Here is a 22,566-nt window from a genome sequence, read left to right as displayed (position 1 = left end):
CAAAATCAGTCAAAAAGTCATAGTATAGTATGTCGTCCAAATTTTGACAAAAATGTCATAGTATAGCATGTCGTCCAAAATCAGTCAGAAAAGTCATAGTATAGTATGTCGTCCAAAATCAGTCAAAAAAGTCATAGTATAGTATGTCGTCCAAATTTTTACAAAAATGTCATAGTATAGCATGTCGTCCAAAATCAGTCAGAAAAGTCATAGTATAGTATGTCGTCCAAAATCAGTCAAAAAAGTAATAGTATAGTATGTCGTCCAAATTTTGACAAAAATGTCATAGTATAGCATGTCGTCCAAATTTTGACAAAAATGTCATAGTATAGCATGTCGTCCAAATTTTGACAAAAATGTCATAGTATAGCATGTCGTCCAAATTTTGACAAAAATGTCATAGTATAGTATGTCGTCCAAAATGTGACAAAAAGTCATAGTATAGCATGTCGTCCAAAATCAGTCTGAAAAGTCATAGTATAGTATGTCGTCCAAAATCAGTCAAAAAGTCATAGTATAGTATGTCGTCCAAATTTTGACAAAAATGTCATAGTATAGCATGTCGTCCAAATTTTGACAAAAATATCATAGTATAGCATGTCTTCCAAATTTTGACAAAAATGTCATAGTATAGTATGTCGTCCAAAATCAGTCAGAAAAGTCATAATATAGTATGTCGTCCAAAATGAGACAAAAAGTCATAGTAAAGTATGTCGTCCAAAATCAGTCAAAAAAGTCATAGTATAGTATGTCGTCCAAAATCAGGCAAAAAAGTAATAGTATAGTATGTCGTCCAAATTTTAACAAAAATGTCATAGTATAGCATGTCGTCCAAAATCAGTCAGAAAAGTCATAGTATAGCATGTCGTCCAAATTTTGACAAAAATGTCATAGTATAGTATGTTGTCCAAAATGTGAGAAAAAGTCATAGTATAGCATGTCGTCCAAAATCAGTCAGAAAAGTCATAGTATAGTATGTCGTCCAAAATGAGACAAAAAGTCATAGTATAGTATGTCGTCCAAAATCAGTCAAAAAAGTCATAGTATAGTATGTCGTCCAAAATCAGTCAGAAAAGTCATAGTATAGCATGTCGTCCAAATTTTGACAAAAATGTCATAGTATAGCATGTCGTCCAAAATCAGTCAAAAAAGTCATAGTATAGTATGTCGTCCAAAATCAGTCAGAAAAGTCATAGTATAGCATGTCGTCCAAATTTTGACAAAAATGTCATAGTATAGCATGTCGTCCAAATTTTGACAAAAATGTCATAGTATAGTATGTCGTCCAAATTTTGACAAAAAGTCATAGTATAGCATGTCGTCCAAAATCAGTCAGAAAAGTCATAGTATAGTATGTCGTCCAAATTTTGACAAAAAGTCATAGTATAGCATGTCGTCCAAAATCAGTCAGAAAAGTCATAGTATAGTATGTCGTCCAAAATCAGTCAAAAACGTCATAGTATAGTATGTCGTCCAAAATCAGTCAGAAAAGTCATAGTATAGCATGTCGTCAAAATTTTGACAAAAATGTCATAGTATAGTATGTCGTCCAAATTTTGACAAAAAGTCATAGTATAGCATGTCATCCAAAATCAGTCAGAAAAGTCATAGTATAGTATGTCGTCCAAAATCAGTCAGAAAAGTCATAGTATAGCATGTCGTCCAAATTTTGACAAAAATGTCATAGTATAGTATGTCGTCCAAAATCAGTCAAAAAAGTCATAGTATAGTATGTCGTCCAAAATCAGTCAGAAAAGTCATAGTATAGCATGTCGTCCAAATTTTGACAAAAATGTCATAGTATAGCATGTCGTCCAAATTTTGACAAAAATGTCATAGTATAGTATGTCGTCCAAATTTTGACAAAAAGTCATAGTATAGCATGTCGTCCAAAATCAGTCAGAAAAGTCATAGTATAGTATGTCGTCCAAATTTTGACAAAAAGTCATAGTATAGCATGTCGTCCAAAATCAGTCAGAAAAGTCATAGTATAGTATGTCGTCCAAAATCAGTCAAAAACGTCATAGTATAGTATGTCGTCCAAAATCAGTCAGAAAAGTCATAGTATAGCATGTCGTCAAAATTTTGACAAAAATGTCATAGTATAGTATGTCGTCCAAATTTTGACAAAAAGTCATAGTATAGTATGTCGTCCAAATTTTGACAAAAATGTCATAGTATAGCATGTCGTCCAAAATCAGTCAGAAAAGTCATAGTATAGTATGTCGTCCAAAATCAGTCAAAAAAGTCATAGTATAGTATGTCGTCCAAATTTTTACAAAAATGTCATAGTATAGCATGTCGTCCAAAATCAGTCAGAAAAGTCATAGTATAGTATGTCGTCCAAAATCAGTCAAAAAAGTAATAGTATAGTATGTCGTCCAAATTTTGACAAAAATGTCATAGTATAGCATGTCGTCCAAATTTTGACAAAAATGTCATAGTATAGCATGTCGTCCAAATTTTGACAAAAATGTCATAGTATAGCATGTCGTCCAAATTTTGACAAAAATGTCATAGTATAGTATGTCGTCCAAAATGTGACAAAAAGTCATAGTATAGCATGTCGTCCAAAATCAGTCTGAAAAGTCATAGTATAGTATGTCGTCCAAAATCAGTCAAAAAGTCATAGTATAGTATGTCGTCCAAATTTTGACAAAAATGTCATAGTATAGCATGTCGTCCAAATTTTGACAAAAATATCATAGTATAGCATGTCTTCCAAATTTTGACAAAAATGTCATAGTATAGTATGTCGTCCAAAATCAGTCAGAAAAGTCATAATATAGTATGTCGTCCAAAATGAGACAAAAAGTCATAGTAAAGTATGTCGTCCAAAATCAGTCAAAAAAGTCATAGTATAGTATGTCGTCCAAAATCAGGCAAAAAAGTAATAGTATAGTATGTCGTCCAAATTTTAACAAAAATGTCATAGTATAGCATGTCGTCCAAAATCAGTCAGAAAAGTCATAGTATAGCATGTCGTCCAAATTTTGACAAAAATGTCATAGTATAGTATGTTGTCCAAAATGTGAGAAAAAGTCATAGTATAGCATGTCGTCCAAAATCAGTCAGAAAAGTCATAGTATAGTATGTCGTCCAAAATGAGACAAAAAGTCATAGTATAGTATGTCGTCCAAAATCAGTCAAAAAAGTCATAGTATAGTATGTCGTCCAAAATCAGTCAGAAAAGTCATAGTATAGCATGTCGTCCAAATTTTGACAAAAATGTCATAGTATAGCATGTCGTCCAAAATCAGTCAAAAAAGTCATAGTATAGTATGTCGTCCAAAATCAGTCAGAAAAGTCATAGTATAGCATGTCGTCCAAATTTTGACAAAAATGTCATAGTATAGCATGTCGTCCAAATTTTGACAAAAATGTCATAGTATAGTATGTCGTCCAAATTTTGACAAAAAGTCATAGTATAGCATGTCGTCCAAAATCAGTCAGAAAAGTCATAGTATAGTATGTCGTCCAAATTTTGACAAAAAGTCATAGTATAGCATGTCGTCCAAAATCAGTCAGAAAAGTCATAGTATAGTATGTCGTCCAAAATCAGTCAAAAACGTCATAGTATAGTATGTCGTCCAAAATCAGTCAGAAAAGTCATAGTATAGCATGTCGTCAAAATTTTGACAAAAATGTCATAGTATAGTATGTCGTCCAAATTTTGACAAAAAGTCATAGTATAGCATGTCATCCAAAATCAGTCAGAAAAGTCATAGTATAGTATGTCGTCCAAAATCAGTCAGAAAAGTCATAGTATAGCATGTCGTCCAAATTTTGACAAAAATGTCATAGTATAGTATGTCGTCCAAAATCAGTCAAAAAAGTCATAGTATAGTATGTCGTCCAAAATCAGTCAGAAAAGTCATAGTATAGCATGTCGTCCAAATTTTGACAAAAATGTCATAGTATAGCATGTCGTCCAAATTTTGACAAAAATGTCATAGTATAGTATGTCGTCCAAATTTTGACAAAAAGTCATAGTATAGCATGTCGTCCAAAATCAGTCAGAAAAGTCATAGTATAGTATGTCGTCCAAATTTTGACAAAAAGTCATAGTATAGCATGTCGTCCAAAATCAGTCAGAAAAGTCATAGTATAGTATGTCGTCCAAAATCAGTCAAAAACGTCATAGTATAGTATGTCGTCCAAAATCAGTCAGAAAAGTCATAGTATAGCATGTCGTCAAAATTTTGACAAAAATGTCATAGTATAGTATGTCGTCCAAATTTTGACAAAAAGTCATAGTATAGCATGTCATCCAAAATCAGTCAGAAAAGTCATAGTATAGTATGTCGTCCAAAATCAGTCAGAAAAGTCATAGTATAGCATGTCGTCCAAATTTTGACAAAAATGTCATAGTATAGTATGTCGTCCAAATTTTGACAAAAATGTCATAGTATAGCATGTCGTCCAAAATCAGTCAGAAAAGTCATAGTATAGTATGTCGTCCAAAATCAGTCAAAAAGTCATAGTATAGTATGTCGTCCAAATTTTTACAAAAATGTCATAGTATAGCATGTCGTCCAAAATCAGTCAGAAAAGTCATAGTATAGTATGTCGTCCAAAATCAGTCAAAAAAGTAATAGTATAGTATGTCGTCCAAATTTTGACAAAAATGTCATAGTATAGCATGTCGTCCAAATTTTGACAAAAATGTCATAGTATAGCATGTCGTCCAAATTTTGACAAAAATGTCATAGTATAGCATGTCGTCCAAATTTTGACAAAAATGTCATAGTATAGTATGTCGTCCAAAATGTGACAAAAAGTCATAGTATAGCATGTCGTCCAAAATCAGTCTGAAAAGTCATAGTATAGTATGTCGTCCAAAATCAGTCAAAAAGTCATAGTATAGTATGTCGTCCAAATTTTGACAAAAATGTCATAGTATAGCATGTCGTCCAAATTTTGACAAAAATATCATAGTATAGCATGTCTTCCAAATTTTGACAAAAATGTCATAGTATAGTATGTCGTCCAAAATCAGTCAGAAAAGTCATAATATAGTATGTCGTCCAAAATGAGACAAAAAGTCATAGTAAAGTATGTCGTCCAAAATCAGTCAAAAAAGTCATAGTATAGTATGTCGTCCAAAATCAGGCAAAAAAGTAATAGTATAGTATGTCGTCCAAATTTTAACAAAAATGTCATAGTATAGCATGTCGTCCAAAATCAGTCAGAAAAGTCATAGTATAGCATGTCGTCCAAATTTTGACAAAAATGTCATAGTATAGTATGTTGTCCAAAATGTGAGAAAAAGTCATAGTATAGCATGTCGTCCAAAATCAGTCAGAAAAGTCATAGTATAGTATGTCGTCCAAAATGAGACAAAAAGTCATAGTATAGTATGTCGTCCAAAATCAGTCAAAAAAGTCATAGTATAGTATGTCGTCCAAAATCAGTCAGAAAAGTCATAGTATAGCATGTCGTCCAAATTTTGACAAAAATGTCATAGTATAGCATGTCGTCCAAAATCAGTCAAAAAAGTCATAGTATAGTATGTCGTCCAAAATCAGTCAGAAAAGTCATAGTATAGCATGTCGTCCAAATTTTGACAAAAATGTCATAGTATAGCATGTCGTCCAAATTTTGACAAAAATGTCATAGTATAGTATGTCGTCCAAATTTTGACAAAAAGTCATAGTATAGCATGTCGTCCAAAATCAGTCAGAAAAGTCATAGTATAGTATGTCGTCCAAATTTTGACAAAAAGTCATAGTATAGCATGTCGTCCAAAATCAGTCAGAAAAGTCATAGTATAGTATGTCGTCCAAAATCAGTCAAAAACGTCATAGTATAGTATGTCGTCCAAAATCAGTCAGAAAAGTCATAGTATAGCATGTCGTCAAAATTTTGACAAAAATGTCATAGTATAGTATGTCGTCCAAATTTTGACAAAAAGTCATAGTATAGCATGTCATCCAAAATCAGTCAGAAAAGTCATAGTATAGTATGTCGTCCAAAATCAGTCAGAAAAGTCATAGTATAGCATGTCGTCCAAATTTTGACAAAAATGTCATAGTATAGTATGTCGTCCAAATTTTGACAAAAATGTCATAGTATAGCATGTCGTCCAAAATCAGTCAGAAAAGTCATAGTATAGTATGTCGTCCAAAATCAGTCAAAAAGTCATAGTATAGTATGTCGTCCAAATTTTGACAAAAAGTCATAGTATAGCATGTCGTCCAAAATCAGTCAGAAAAGTCATAGTATAGTATGTCGTCCAAAATCAGTCAAAAACGTCATAGTATAGTATGTCGTCCAAAATCAGTCAGAAAAGTCATAGTATAGCATGTCGTCAAAATTTTGACAAAAATGTCATAGTATAGTATGTCGTCCAAATTTTGACAAAAAGTCATAGTATAGCATGTCATCCAAAATCAGTCAGAAAAGTCATAGTATAGTATGTCGTCCAAAATCAGTCAGAAAAGTCATAGTATAGCATGTCGTCCAAATTTTGACAAAAATGTCATAGTATAGTATGTCGTCCAAATTTTGACAAAAATGTCATAGTATAGCATGTCGTCCAAAATCAGTCAGAAAAGTCATAGTATAGTATGTCGTCCAAAATCAGTCAAAAAGTCATAGTATAGTATGTCGTCCAAATTTTGACAAAAAGTCATAGTATAGCATGTCGTCCAAAATCAGTCAGAAAAGTCATAGTATAGTATGTCGTCCAAAATCAGTCAAAAAGTCATAGTATAGTATGTCGTCCAAATTTTGACAAAAAGTCATAGTATAGCATGTCGTCCAAAATCAGTCAGAAAAGTCATAGTATAGTATGTCGTCCAAAATCAGTCAAAAAGTCATAGTATAGTATGTCGTCCAAATTTTGACAAAAAGTCATAGTATAGCATGTCGTCCAAAATCAGTCAGAAAAGTCATAGTATAGTATGTCGTCCAAAATCAGTCAAAAACGTCATAGTATAGTATGTCGTCCAAAATCAGTCAGAAAAGTCATAGTATAGCATGTCGTCCAAATTTTGACAAAAATGTCATAGTATATAGCATGTCGTCCAAATTTTGACAAAAATGTCATAGTATAGCATGTCGTCCAAATTTTGACAAAAATGTCATAGTAAAGTATGTCGTCCAAAATCAGTCAAAAAGTCATAGTATAGTATGTCGTCCAAATTTTGACAAAAATGTCATAGTATAGCACGTCGTCCAAATTTTGACAAAAATGTCAAAGTATAGCATGTCTTCCAAATTTTGACAAAAATGTCATAGTATAGTATGTCGTCCAAAATCAGTCAGAAAAGTCATAATATAGTATGTCGTCCAAAATCAGGCAAAAAAGTCATAGTATAGTATGTCGTCCAAATTTTAACAAAAATGTCATAGTATAGCATGTCGTCCAAATTTTGACAAAAATGTCATAGTATAGCATGTCGTCCAAATTTTGACAAAAATGTCATAGTATAGTATGTCGTCCAAAATGTGACAAAAAGTCATAGTATAGCATGTCGTCCAAAATCAGTCAGAAAAGTCATAGTATAGCATGTCGTCCAAATTTTGACAAAAATGTCATAGTATATAGCATGTCGTCCAAAATCAGTCAAAAAAGTCATAGTATAGTATGTCGTCCAAAATCAGTCAGAAAAGTCATAGTATAGCATGTCGTCCAAATTTTGACAAAAATGTCATAGTATAGCATGTCGTCCAAAATCAGTCAGAAAAATCATAGTATAGTATGTCGTCCAAAATCAGTCAAAAAGTCATAGTATAGTATGTCGTCCAAATTTTGACAAAAATGTCATAGTATAGCATGTCGTCCAAATTTTGACAAAAATGTCATAGTATAGCATGTCGTCCAAATTTTGACAAAAATGTCATAGTATAGTATGTCGTCCAAATTTTGACAAAAATGTTATAGTATAGCATGTCGTCCAAAATCAGTCAGAAAAGTCATAGTATAGTATGTCGTCCAAAATCAGTCAAAAAGTCATAGTATAGTATGTCGTCCAAATTTTGACAAAAAGTCATAGTATAGCATGTCGTCCAAAATCAGTCAGAAAAGTCATAGTATAGTATGTCGTCCAAAATCAGTCAAAAAGTCATAGTATAGTATGTCGTCCAAATTTTGACAAAAAGTCATAGTATAGCATGTCGTCCAAAATCAGTCAGAAAAGTCATAGTATAGTATGTCGTCCAGAATCAGTCAAAAAGTCATAGTATAGTATGTCGTCCAAAATGTGACAAAAAGTCATAGTATAGCATGTCGTCCAAAATCAGTCAGAAAAGTCATAGTATAGTATGTCGTCCAAAATCAGTCAAAAACGTCATAGTATAGTATGTCGTCCAAAATCAGTCAGAAAAGTCATAGTATAGCATGTCGTCAAAATTTTGACAAAAATGTCATAGTATATAGCATGTCGTCCAAATTTTGACAAAAATGTCATAGTATAGCATGTCGTCCAAATTTTGACAAAAATGTCATAGTAAAGTATGTCGTCCAAAATCAGTCAAAAAGTCATAGTATAGTATGTCGTCCAAATTTTGACAAAAATGTCATAGTATAGCACGTTGTCCAAATTTTGACAAAAATGTCATAGTATAGCATGTCTTCCAAATTTTGACAAAAATGTCATAGTATAGTATGTCGTCCAAAATCAGTCAGAAAAGTCATAATATAGTATGTCGTCCAAAATCAGGCAAAAAAGTCATAGTATAGTATGTCGTCCAAATTTTAACAAAAATGTCATAGTATAGCATGTCGTCCAAATTTTGACAAAAATGTCATAGTATAGCATGTCGTCCAAATTTTGACAAAAATGTCATAGTATAGTATGTCGTCCAAAATGTGACAAAAAGTCATAGTATAGCATGTCGTCCAAAATCAGTCTGAAAAGTCATAGTATAGTATGTCGTCCAAAATCAGTCAAAAAGTCATAGTATAGTATGTCGTCCAAATTTTGACAAAAATGTCATAGTATAGCATGTCGTCCAAATTTTGACAAAAATATCATAGTATAGCATGTCTTCCAAATTTTGACAAAAATGTCATAGTATAGTATGTCGTCCAAAATCAGTCAGAAAAGTCATAATATAGTATGTCGTCCAAAATGAGACAAAAAGTCATAGTATAGTATGTCGTCCAAAATCAGTCAAAAAAGTCATAGTATAGTATGTCGTCCAAAATCAGGCAAAAAAGTAATTGTAGTATGTCGTCCAAATTTTAACAAAAATGTCATAGTATAGCATGTCGTCCAAAATCAGTCAGAAAAGTCATAGTATAGCATGTCGTCCAAATTTTGACAAAAATGTCATAGTATAGTATGTTGTCCAAAATGTGACAAAAAGTCATAGTATAGCATGTCGTCCAAAATCAGTCAGAAAAGTCATAGTATAGTATGTCGTCCAAAATGAGACAAAAAGTCATAGTATAGTATGTCGTCCAAAATCAGTCAAAAAAGTCATAGTATAGTATGTCGTCCAAAATCAGTCAGAAAAGTCATAGTATAGCATATCGTCCAAATTTTGACAAAAATGTCATAGTATAGCATGTCGTCCAAAATCAGTCAAAAAAGTCATAGTATAGTATGTCGTCCAAAATCAGTCAGAAAAGTCATAGTATAGCATGTCGTCCAAATTTTGACAAAAATGTCATAGTAAAGCATGTCGTCCAAAATCAGTCAGAAAAATCATAGTATAGTATGTCGTCCAAAATCAGTCAAAAAGTCATAGTATAGTATGTCGTCCAAATTTTGACAAAAATGTCATAGTATAGCATGTCGTCCAAATTTTGACAAAAATGTCATAGTATAGCATGTCGTCCAAATTTTGACAAAAATGTCATAGTATAGTATGTCGTCCAAATTTTGACAAAAATGTCATAGTATAGCATGTTGTCCAAAATCAGTCAGAAAAGTCATAGTATAGTATGTCGTCCAAAATCAGTCAAAAAGTCATAGTATAGTATGTCGTCCAAATTTTGACAAAAAGTCATAGTATAGCATGTCGTCCAAAATCAGTCAGAAAAGTCATAGTATAGTATGTCGTCCAAAATCAGTCAAAAAGTCATAGTATAGTATGTCGTCCAAATTTTGACAAAAAGTCATAGTATAGCATGTCGTCCAAAATCAGTCAGAAAAGTCATAGTATAGCATGTCGTCCAAAATCAGTCAGAAAAGTCATAGTATAGTATGTCGTCCAAAATCAGTCAAAAAGTCATAGTATAGTATGTCGTCCAAATTTTGACAAAAAGTCATAGTATAGCATGTCGTCCAAAATCAGTCAGAAAAGTCATAGTATAGTATGTCGTCCAAAATCAGTCAAAAACGTCATAGTATAGTATGTCGTCCAAAATCAGTCAGAAAAGTCATAGTATAGCATGTCGTCCAAAATCAGTCAGAAAAGTCATAGTATAGTATGTCATCCAAAATCAGTCAAAAAGTCATAGTATGTCGTCCAATATCAGTAAGAAAAGTCACTTTGTTGTTGGGGAGAACTTGCAAAATGCCAGGAGAAAGACCATTGACACAATCAGGGCTTGAACCCCAGTCTTCAAGGTGCCAAGGCATGCCACTGACCACTACACCAACGGTGCAGCTCTGGATAGCATACTATGTTGTCCAAAATGAGACAAAAAGTCATAGTATAGTAGGTCGTCCAAAATCAGTCAAAAAAGTCATAGTATAGCATGTCGTCCAAAATCAGTCAGAAAAGTCATCCAAATTTTGACAAAAATGTCATAGTATAGCATGTCGTCCAAATTTTGACAAAAATGTCATAGTATAGCATGTCGTCCAAATTTTGACAAAAATGTCATAGTATAGCATGTCGTCCAAAATCAGTCAGAAAAATCATAGTATAGTATGTCGTCCAAAATCAGTCAGAAAAGTCATAGTATAGTATGTCGTCCAAATTTTGACAAAAATGTCATAGTATAGCATGTCGTCCAAATTTTGACAAAAATGTCATAGTATAGCATGTCGTCCAAATTTTGACAAAAATGTCATAGTATAGTATGTCGTCCAAAATGTGACAAAAAGTCATAGTATAGCATGTCGTCCAAAATCAGTCAGAAAAGTCATAGTATAGTATGTCGTCCAAAATCAGTCAAAAAAGTCATAGTATAGCATGTCGTCCAAAATCAGTCAGAAAAGTCATAGTATAGTATGTCGTCCAAAATGAGACAAAAAGTCATAGTATAGTATGTCGTCCAAAATCAGTCAAAAAGTCATAGTATAGTATGTCGTCCAAAATCAGTCAGAAAAGTCATAGTATAGCATGTCGTCCAAAATCTGTCAGAAAAGTCATAGTATAGTATGTCGTCCAAAATCAGTCAAAATAGTCATAGTATATTATGTCGTCCAAATTTTGACAAAAATGTCATAGTATAGCATGTCGTCCAAATTTTGACAAAAATGTCATAGTATAGCATGTCGTCCAAATTTTGACAAAAATGTCATAGTATAGCATGTCGTCCAAATTTTGACAAAAATGTCATAGTATAGTATGTCGTCCAAAATGTGACAAAAAGTCATAGTATAGCATGTCGTCCAAAATCAGTCAGAAAAGTCATCCAAATTTTGACAAAAATGTCATAGTATAGCATGTCGTCCAAATTTTGACAAAAATGTCATAGTATAGTATGTCGTCCAAAATGTGACAAAAAGTCATAGTATAGCATGTCGTCCAAAATCAGTCAGAAAAGTCATAGTATAGCATGTCGTCCAAATTTTGACAAAAATGTCATAGTATAGCATGTCGTCCAAATTTTGACAAAAATGTCATAGTATAGTATGTCGTCCAAAATGTGACAAAAAGTCATAGTATAGCATGTCGTCCAAAATCAGTCAGAAAAGTCATAGTATAGTATGTCGTCCAAAATCAGTCAAAAAAGTCATAGTATAGCATGTCGTCCAAAATCAGTCAGAAAAGTCATAGTATAGTATGTCGTCCAAAATCAGTCAAAATAGTCATAGTATATTATGTCGTTCAAATTTTGACAAAAATGTCATAGTATAGCATGTCGTCCAAATTTTGACAAAAATGTCATAGTATAGCATGTCGTCCAAATTTTGACAAAAATGTCATAGTATAGTATGTCGTCCAAAATGTGACAAAAAGTCATAGTATAGCATGTCGTCCAAAATCAGTCAGAAAAGTCATAGTATAGCATGTCGTCCAAATTTTGACAAAAATGTCATAGTATAGCATGTCGTCCAAATTTTGACAAAAATGTCATAGTATATAGTATGTCGTCCAAAATGTGACAAAAAGTCATAGTATAGCATGTCGTCCAAAATCAGTCAGAAAAGTCCTAGTATAGTATGTCGTCCAAAATCAGTCAGAAAAGTCATAGTATATAGCATGTCGTCCAAATTTTGACAAAAATGTCATAGTATAGCATGTCGTCCAAATTTTGACAAAAATGTCATAGTATAGCATGTCGTCCAAAATCAGTCAGAAAAGTCATAGTATAGTATGTCGTCCAAAATCAGTCAAAAAGTCATAGTATAGTATGTCGTCCAAATTTTGACAAAAATGTCATAGTATAGCATGTCGTCCAAATTTTGACAAAAATGTCATAGTATAGTATGTCGTCCAAAATCAGTCAAAAAAGTAATAGTATAGTATGTCGTCCAAATTTTAACAAAAATGTCATAGTATAGCATGTCGTCCAAATTTTGACAAAAATGTCATAGTATAGCATGTCTTCCAAATTTTGACAAAAATGTCATAGTATAGTATGTCGTCCAAAATCAGTCAGAAAAGTCATAGTTTAGCATGTCGTCCAAATTTTGACAAAAATGTCATAGTATAACCTGTCATCCAAAATCAGTCAGAAAAGTCATAGTATAGTATGTCGTCCAAAATCAGTCAAAAAGTCATAGTATAGTATGTCATCCAAAATCAGTCAAAAAGTCATAGTATGTCGTCCAATATCAGTAAGAAAAGTCACTTTGTTGTTGGGGAGAACTTGCAAAATGCCAGGAGAAAGACCATTGACACAATCAGGGCTTGAACCCCAGTCTTCAAGGTGCCAAGGCATGCCACTGACCACTACACCAACGGTGCAGCTCTAGATAGCATACTATGTTGTCCAAAATGAGACAAAAAGTCATAGTATAGTAGGTCGTCCAAAATCAGTCATAAAGGTCATAGTATAGCATGTCGTCCAAAATCAGTCAGAAAAGTCATCCAAATTTTGACAAAAATGTCATAGTATAGCATGTCGTCCAAATTTTGACAAAAATGTCATAGTATAGCATGTCGTCCAAATTTTGACAAAAATGTCATAGTATAGTATGTCGTCCAAAATGTGACAAAAAGTCATAGTATAGCATGTCGTCCAAAATCAGTCAGAAAAGTCATAGTATAGCATGTCGTCCAAATTTTGACAAAAATGTCATAGTATAGCATGTCGTCCAAATTTTGACAAAAATGTCATAGTATAGTATGTCGTCCAAAATGTGACAAAAAGTCATAGTATAGCATGTCGTCCAAAATCAGTCAGAAAAGTCATAGTATAGTATGTCGTCCAAAATCAGTCAAAAAAGTCATAGTATAGCATGTCGTCCAAAATCAGTCAGAAAAGTCATAGTATAGTATGTCGTCCAAAATCAGTCAAAATAGTCATAGTATATTATGTCGTTCAAATTTTGACAAAAATGTCATAGTATAGCATGTCGTCCAAATTTTGACAAAAATGTCATAGTATAGCATGTCGTCCAAATTTTGACAAAAATGTCATAGTATAGTATGTCGTCCAAAATGTGACAAAAAGTCATAGTATAGCATGTCGTCCAAAATCAGTCAGAAAAGTCATAGTATAGCATGTCGTCCAAATTTTGACAAAAATGTCATAGTATAGCATGTCGTCCAAATTTTGACAAAAATGTCATAGTATATAGTATGTCGTCCAAAATGTGACAAAAAGTCATAGTATAGCATGTCGTCCAAAATCAGTCAGAAAAGTCCTAGTATAGTATGTCGTCCAAAATCAGTCAGAAAAGTCATAGTATATAGCATGTCGTCCAAATTTTGACAAAAATGTCATAGTATAGCATGTCGTCCAAATTTTGACAAAAATGTCATAGTATAGCATGTCGTCCAAAATCAGTCAGAAAAGTCATAGTATAGCATGTCGTCCAAATTTTGACAAAAATGTCATAGTATAGCATGTCGTCCAAATTTTGACAAAAATGTCATAGTATAGTATGTCGTCCAAAATGTGACAAAAAGTCATAGTATAGCATGTCGTCCAAAATCAGTCAGAAAAGTCATAGTATAGTATGTCGTCCAAAATCAGTCAAAAAAGTCATAGTATAGCATGTCGTCCAAAATCAGTCAGAAAAGTCATAGTATAGTATGTCGTCCAAAATCAGTCAAAATAGTCATAGTATATTATGTCGTTCAAATTTTGACAAAAATGTCATAGTATAGCATGTCGTCCAAATTTTGACAAAAATGTCATAGTATAGCATGTCGTCCAAATTTTGACAAAAATGTCATAGTATAGTATGTCGTCCAAAATGTGACAAAAAGTCATAGAATAGCATGTCGTCCAAAATCAGTCAGAAAAGTCATAGTATAGCATGTCGTCCAAATTTTGACAAAAATGTCATAGTATAGCATGTCGTCCAAATTTTGACAAAAATGTCATAGTATATAGTATGTCGTCCAAAATGTGACAAAAAGTCATAGTATAGCATGTCGTCCAAAATCAGTCAGAAAAGTCCTAGTATAGTATGTCGTCCAAAATCAGTCAGAAAAGTCATAGTATATAGCATGTCGTCCAAATTTTGACAAAAATGTCATAGTATAGCATGTCGTCCAAATTTTGACAAAAATGTCATAGTATAGCATGTCGTCCAAAATCAGTCAGAAAAGTCATAGTATAGTATGTCGTCCAAAATCAGTCAAAAAGTCATAGTATAGTATGTCGTCCAAATTTTGACAAAAATGTCATAGTATAGCATGTCGTCCAAATTTTGACAAAAATGTCATAGTATAGTATGTCGTCCAAAATCAGTCAAAAAAGTAATAGTATAGTATGTCGTCCAAATTTAAACAAAAATGTCATAGTATAGCATGTCGTCCAAATTTTGACAAAAATGTCATAGTATAGCATGTCTTCCAAATTTTGACAAAAATGTCATAGTATAGTATGTCGTCCAAAATCAGTCAGAAAAGTCATAGTTTAGCATGTCGTCCAAATTTTGACAAAAATGTCATAGTATAACCTGTCATCCAAAATCAGTCAGAAAAGTCATAGTATAGTATGTCGTCCAAAATCAGTCAAAAAGTCATAGTATAGTATGTCATCCAAAATCAGTCAAAAAGTCATAGTATGTCGTCCAATATCAGTAAGAAAAGTCACTTTGTTGTTGGGGAGAACTTGCAAAATGCCAGGAGAAAGACCATTGACACAATCAGGGCTTGAACCCCAGTCTTCAAGGTGCCAAGGCATGCCACTGACCACTACACCAACGGTGCAGCTCTAGATAGCATACTATGTTGTCCAAAATGAGACAAAAAGTCATAGTATAGTAGGTCGTCCAAAATCAGTCAAAAAAGTCATAGCATGTCGTCCAAAATCAGTCAGAAAAGTCATCCAAATTTTGACAAAAATGTCATAGTATAGCATGTCGTCCAAATTTTGACAAAAATGTCATAGTATAGCATGTCGTCCAAATTTTGACAAAAATGTCATAGTGTAGCATGTCGTCCAAAATCAGTCAGAAAAGTCATAGTATAGTATGTCGTCCAAAATCAGTCAGAAAAGTCATAGTATAGTATGTCGTCCAAATTTTGACAAAAATGTCATAGTATAGTATGTCGTCCAAATTTTGACAAAAATGTCATAGTATAGCATGTCGTCCAAATTTTGACAAAAATGTCATAGTATAGCATGTCGTCCAAATTTTGACAAAAATGTCATAGTATAGCATGTCGTCCAAATTTTGACAAAAATGTCATAGTATAGCATGTCGTCCAAATTTTGACAAAAATGTCATAGTATAGCATGTCGTCCAAATTTTGACAAAAATGTCATAGTATAGTATGTCGTCCAAAATGTGACAAAAAGTCATAGTATAGCATGTCGTCCAAAATCAGTCAGAAAAGTCATAGTATAGTATGTCGTCCAAAATCAGTCAAAAAAGTCATAGTATAGCATGTCGTCCAAAATCAGTCAGAAAAGTCATAGTATAGTATGTCGTCCAAAATCAGTCAAAATAGTCATAGTATAGTATGTCGTCCAAATTTTGACAAAAATGTCATAGTATAGCATGTTGTCCAAATTTTGACAAAAATGTCATAGTATAGCATGTCGTCCAAATTTTGACAAAAATGTCATAGTATAGCATGTCGTCCAAAATCAGTCAGAAAAGTCATAGTATAGTATGTCGTCCAAAATCAGTCAGAAAAGTCATAGTATAGCATGTCGTCCAAATTTTGACAAAAATGTCATAGTATAGCATGTCGTCCAAATTTTGACAAAAATGTCATAGTATAGTATGTCGTCCAAATTTTGACAAAAATGTCATAGTATAGCATGTCGTCCAAATTTTGACAAAAATGTCATAGTATAGCATGTCGTCCAAATTTTGACAAAAATGTCATAGTATAGTATGTCGTCCAAAATGTGACAAAAAGTCATAGTATAGCATGTCGTCCAAAATCAGTCAGAAAAGTCATAGTATAGTATGTCGTCCAAAATCAGTCAAAAAAGTCATAGTATAGCATGTCGTCCAAAATCAGTCAGAAAAGTCATAGTATAGTATGTCGTCCAAAATCAGTCAAAATAGTCATAGTATAGTATGTCGTCCAAATTTTGACAAAAATGTCATAGTATAGCATGTCGTCCAAATTTTGACAAAAATGTCATAGTATAGCATGTCGTCCAAATTTTGACAAAAATGTCATAGTATAGCATGTCGTCCAAAATCAGTCAGAAAAGTCATAGTATAGTATGTCGTCCAAAATCAGTCAGAAAAGTCATAGTATAGCATGTCGTCCAAATTTTGACAAAAATGTCATAGTATAGCATGTCGTCCAAATTTTGACAAAAATGTCATAGTATAGTATGTCGTCCAAATTTTGACAAAAATGTCATAGTATAGCATGTCGTCCAAATTTTGACAAAAATGTCATAGTATAGCATGTCGTCCAAATTTTGACAAAAATGTCATAGTATAGCATGTCGTCCAAATTTTGACAAAAATGTCATAGTAAAGTATGTCGTCCAAAATCAGTCAGAAAAGTCATAGTATAGTATGTCGTCCAAAATGAGACAAAAAGTCATAGTATAGTATGTCGTCCAAAATCAGTCAAAAAAGTCATAGTATAGTATGTCGTCCAAAATCAGTCAGAAAAGTCATAGTATAGCATGTCGTCCAAATTTTGACAAAAATGTCATAGTATAGCATGTCGTCCAAAATCAGTCAGAAAAGTCATAGTATAGCATGTCGTCCAAAATCAGTCAGAAAAGTCATAGTATAGTATGTCGTCCAAAATCAGTCAAAAAGTCATAGTATAGCATGTCGTCCAAATTTTGACAAAAATGTCATAGTATAGCATGTCGTCCAAATTTTGACAAAAATGTCATAGTATAGCATGTCGTCCAAATTTTGACAAAAATGTCATAGTATAGTATGTCGTCCAAAATGTGACAAAAAGTCATAGTATAGTATGTCGTCCAAAATCAGTCAAAAAAGTCATAGTATAGCATGTCGTCCAAAATCAGTCAGAAAAGTCATAGTATAGTATGTCGTCCAAAATCAGTCAAAATAGTCATAGTATATTATGTCGTCCAAATTTTGACAAAAATGTCATAGTATAGCATGTCGTCCAAATTTTGACAAAAATGTCATAGTATAGCATGTCGTCCAAATTTTGACAAAAATGTCATAGTATAGTATGTCGTCCAAAATGTGACAAAAAGTCATAGTATAGCATGTCGTCCAAAATCAGTCAGAAAAGTCATCCAAATTTTGACAAAAATGTCATAGTATAGCATGTCGTCCAAATGTTGACAAAAATGTCATAGTATAGTATGTCGTCCAAAATGTGACAAAAAGTCATAGTACAGCATGTCGTCCAAAATCAGTCAGAAAAGTCATAGTATTGCATGTCGTCCAAATTTTGACAAAAATGTCATAGTATAGTATGTCGTCCAAAATGTGACAAAAAGTCATAGTATAGCATGTCGTCCAAAATCAGTCAGAAAAGTCATAGTATAGTATGTCGTCCAAAATCAGTCAAAAAAGTCATAGTATAGCATGTCGTCCAAAATCAGTCAGAAAAGTCATAGTATAGTATGTCGTCCAAAATCAGTCAAAATAGTCATAGTATAGTATGTCGTCCAAATTTTGACAAAAATGTCATAGTATAGCATGTCGTCCAAATTTTGACAAAAATGTCATAGTATAGCATGTCGTCCAAATTTTGACAAAAATGTCATAGTATAGCATGTCGTCCAAAATCAGTCAGAAAAGTCATAGTATAGTATGTCGTCCAAAATCAGTCAGAAAAGTCATAGTATAGCATGTCGTCCAAATTTTGACAAAAATGTCATAGTATAGCATGTCGTCCAAATTTTGACAAAAATGTCATAGTATAGTATGTCGTCCAAATTTTGACAAAAATGTCATAGTATAGCATGTCGTCCAAATTTTGACAAAAATGTCATAGTATAGCATGTCGTCCAAATTTTGACAAAAATGTCATAGTATAGTATGTCGTCCAAAATGTGACAAAAAGTCATAGTATAGCATGTCGTCCAAAATCAGTCAGAAAAGTCATAGTATAGTATGTCGTCCAAAATCAGTCAAAAAAGTCATAGTATAGCATGTCGTCCAAAATCAGTCAGAAAAGTCATAGTATAGTATGTCGTCCAAAATCAGTCAAAATAGTCATAGTATAGTATGTCGTCCAAATTTTGACAAAAATGTCATAGTATAGCATGTCGTCCAAATTTTGACAAAAATGTCATAGTATAGCATGTCGTCCAAATTTTGACAAAAATGTCATAGTATAGCATGTCGTCCAAAATCAGTCAGAAAAGTCATAGTATAGTATGTCGTCCAAAATCAGTCAGAAAAGTCATAGTATAGCATGTCGTCCAAATTTTGACAAAAATGTCATAGTATAGCATGTCGTCCAAATTTTGACAAAAATGTCATAGTATAGTATGTCGTCCAAATTTTGACAAAAATGTCATAGTATAGCATGTCGTCCAAATTTTGACAAAAATGTCATAGTATAGCATGTCGTCCAAATTTTGACAAAAATGTCATAGTATAGCATGTCGTCCAAATTTTGACAAAAATGTCATAGTAAAGTATGTCGTCCAAAATCAGTCAGAAAAGTCATAGTATAGTATGTCGTCCAAAATGAGACAAAAAGTCATAGTATAGTATGTCGTCCAAAATCAGTCAAAAAAGTCATAGTATAGTATGTCGTCCAAAATCAGTCAGAAAAGTCATAGTATAGCATGTCGTCCAAATTTTGACAAAAATGTCATAGTATAGCATGTCGTCCAAAATCAGTCAGAAAAGTCATAGTATAGCATGTCGTCCAAAATCAGTCAGAAAAGTCATAGTATAGTATGTCGTCCAAAATCAGTCAAAAAGTCATAGTATAGCATGTCGTCCAAATTTTGACAAAAATGTCATAGTATAGCATGTCGTCCAAATTTTGACAAAAATGTCATAGTATAGCATGTCGTCCAAATTTTGACAAAAATGTCATAGTATAGTATGTCGTCCAAAATGTGACAAAAAGTCATAGTATAGTATGTCGTCCAAAATCAGTCAAAAAAGTCATAGTATAGCATGTCGTCCAAAATCAGTCAGAAAAGTCATAGTATAGTATGTCGTCCAAAATCAGTCAAAATAGTCATAGTATATTATGTCGTCCAAATTTTGACAAAAATGTCATAGTATAGCATGTCGTCCAAATTTTGACAAAAATGTCATAGTATAGCATGTCGTCCAAATTTTGACAAAAATGTCATAGTATAGTATGTCGTCCAAAATGTGACAAAAAGTCATAGTATAGCATGTCGTCCAAAATCAGTCAGAAAAGTCATCCAAATTTTGACAAAAATGTCATAGTATAGCATGTCGTCCAAATGTTGACAAAAATGTCATAGTATAGTATGTCGTCCAAAATGTGACAAAAAGTCATAGTACAGCATGTCGTCCAAAATCAGTCAGAAAAGTCATAGTATTGCATGTCGTCCAAATTTTGACAAAAATGTCATAGTATAGCATGTCGTCCAAATTTTGACAAAAATGTCATAGTATAGTATGTCGTCCAAAATGTGACAAAAAGTCATAGTATAGCATGTCGTCCAAAATCAGTCAGAAAAGTCATAGTATAGTATGTCGTCCAAAATCAGTCAAAAAAGTCATAGTATAGCATGTCGTCCAAAATCAGTCAGAAAAGTCATAGTATAGTATGTCGTCCAAAATCAGTCAAAATAGTCATAGTATATTATGTCGTTCAAATTTTGACAAAAATGTCATAGTATAGCATGTCGTCCAAATTTTGACAAAAATGTCATAGTATAGCATGTCGTCCAAATTTTGACAAAAATGTCATAGTATAGTATGTCGTCCAAAATGTGACAAAAAGTCATAGTATAGCATGTCGTCCAAAATCAGTCAGAAAAGTCATAGTATAGCATGTCGTCCAAATTTTGACAAAAATGTCATAGTATAGCATGTCGTCCAAATTTTGACAAAAATGTCATAGTATATAGTATGTCGTCCAAAATGTGACAAAAAGTCATAGTATAGCATGTCGTCCAAAATCAGTCAGAAAAGTCCTAGTATAGTATGTCGTCCAAAATCAGTCAGAAAAGTCATAGTATATAGCATGTCGTCCAAATTTTGACAAAAATGTCATAGTATAGCATGTCGTCCAAATTTTGACAAAAATGTCATAGTATAGCATGTCGTCCAAATTTTGACAAAAATGTCATAGTATAGCATGTCGTCCAAAATCAGTCAGAAAAGTCATAGTATAGTATGTCATCCAAAATCAGTCAAAAAGTCATAGTATAGTATGTCGTCCAAATTTTGACAAAAATGTCATAGTATAGCATGTCGTCCAAATTTTGACAAAAATGTCATAGTATAGTATGTCGTCCAAAATCAGTCAAAAAAGTAATAGTATAGTATGTCGTCCAAATTTTAACAAAAATGTCATAGTATAGCATGTCGTCCAAATTTTGACAAAAATGTCATAGTATAGCATGTCTTCCAAATTTTGACAAAAATGTCATAGTATAGTATGTCGTCCAAAATCAGTCAGAAAAGTCATAGTTTAGCATGTCGTCCAAATTTTGACAAAAATGTCATACTATAACATGTCATCCAAAATCAGTCAGAAAAGTCATAGTATCGTATGTCGTCCAAATTTTGACAAAAATGTCATAGTATAGCATGTCGTCCAAATTTTGACAAAAATGTCATAGTATAGCATGTCGTCCAAATTTTGACAAAAATGTCATAATATAACATGTCGTCCAAAATCAGTCAGAAAAGTCATAGTATAGTATGTCGTCCAAAATCAGTCAAAAAAGTCATAGTATAGTAAGTCGTCCAAATTTTGCCAAAAATGTCATAGTATAGCATGTCGTCCAAATTTTGACAAAAATGTCATAGTATAGCATGTCGTCCAAAATCAGTCAGAAAAGTCATAGTATAGTATGTCGTCCAAAATCAGTCAAAAAGTCATAGTATAGCATGTCGTCCAAATTTTGACAAAAAGTCATAGTATAGCATGTCGTCCAAAATCAGTCAGAAAAGTCATAGTATAGTATGTCGTCCAAAATCAGTCAGAAAAGTCATAGTATAGCATGTCGTCAAAATTTTGACAAAAATGTCATAGTATAGTATGTCGTCCAAATTTTGACAAAAAGTCATAGTATAGTACGTCGTCCAAAATCAGTCAAAAAAGTAATAGTATAGTATGTCGTCCAAATTTTAACAAAAATGTCATAGTATAGCATGTCGTCCAAATTTTGACAAAAATGTCATAGTATAGCATGTCTTCCAAATTTTGACAAAAATGTCATAGTATAGTATGTCGTCCAAAATCAGTCAGAAAAGTCATAGTTTAGCATGTCGTCCAAATTTTGACAAAAATGTCATACTATAACATGTCATCCAAAATCAGTCAGAAAAGTCATAGTATCGTATGTCGTCCAAATTTTGACAAAAATGTCATAGTATAGCATGTCGTCCAAATTTTGACAAAAATGTCATAGTATAGCATGTCGTCCAAATTTTGACAAAAATGTCATAATATAACATGTCGTCCAAAATCAGTCAGAAAAGTCATAGTATAGTATGTCGTCCAAAATCAGTCAAAAAAGTCATAGTATAGTAAGTCGTCCAAATTTTGCCAAAAATGTCATAGTATAGCATGTCGTCCAAATTTTGACAAAAATGTCATAGTATAGCATGTCGTCCAAAATCAGTCAGAAAAGTCATAGTATAGTATGTCGTCCAAAATCAGTCAAAAAGTCATAGTATAGCATGTCGTCCAAATTTTGACAAAAAGTCATAGTATAGCATGTCGTCCAAAATC

The sequence above is a fragment of the Solea solea genome, chromosome 19, assembly GCF_958295425.1.
Source record: "Solea solea chromosome 19, fSolSol10.1, whole genome shotgun sequence".
NCBI lineage: Eukaryota > Metazoa > Chordata > Actinopteri > Pleuronectiformes > Soleidae > Solea > Solea solea.
Note: the sequence above shows the minus strand (reverse complement) of the source record.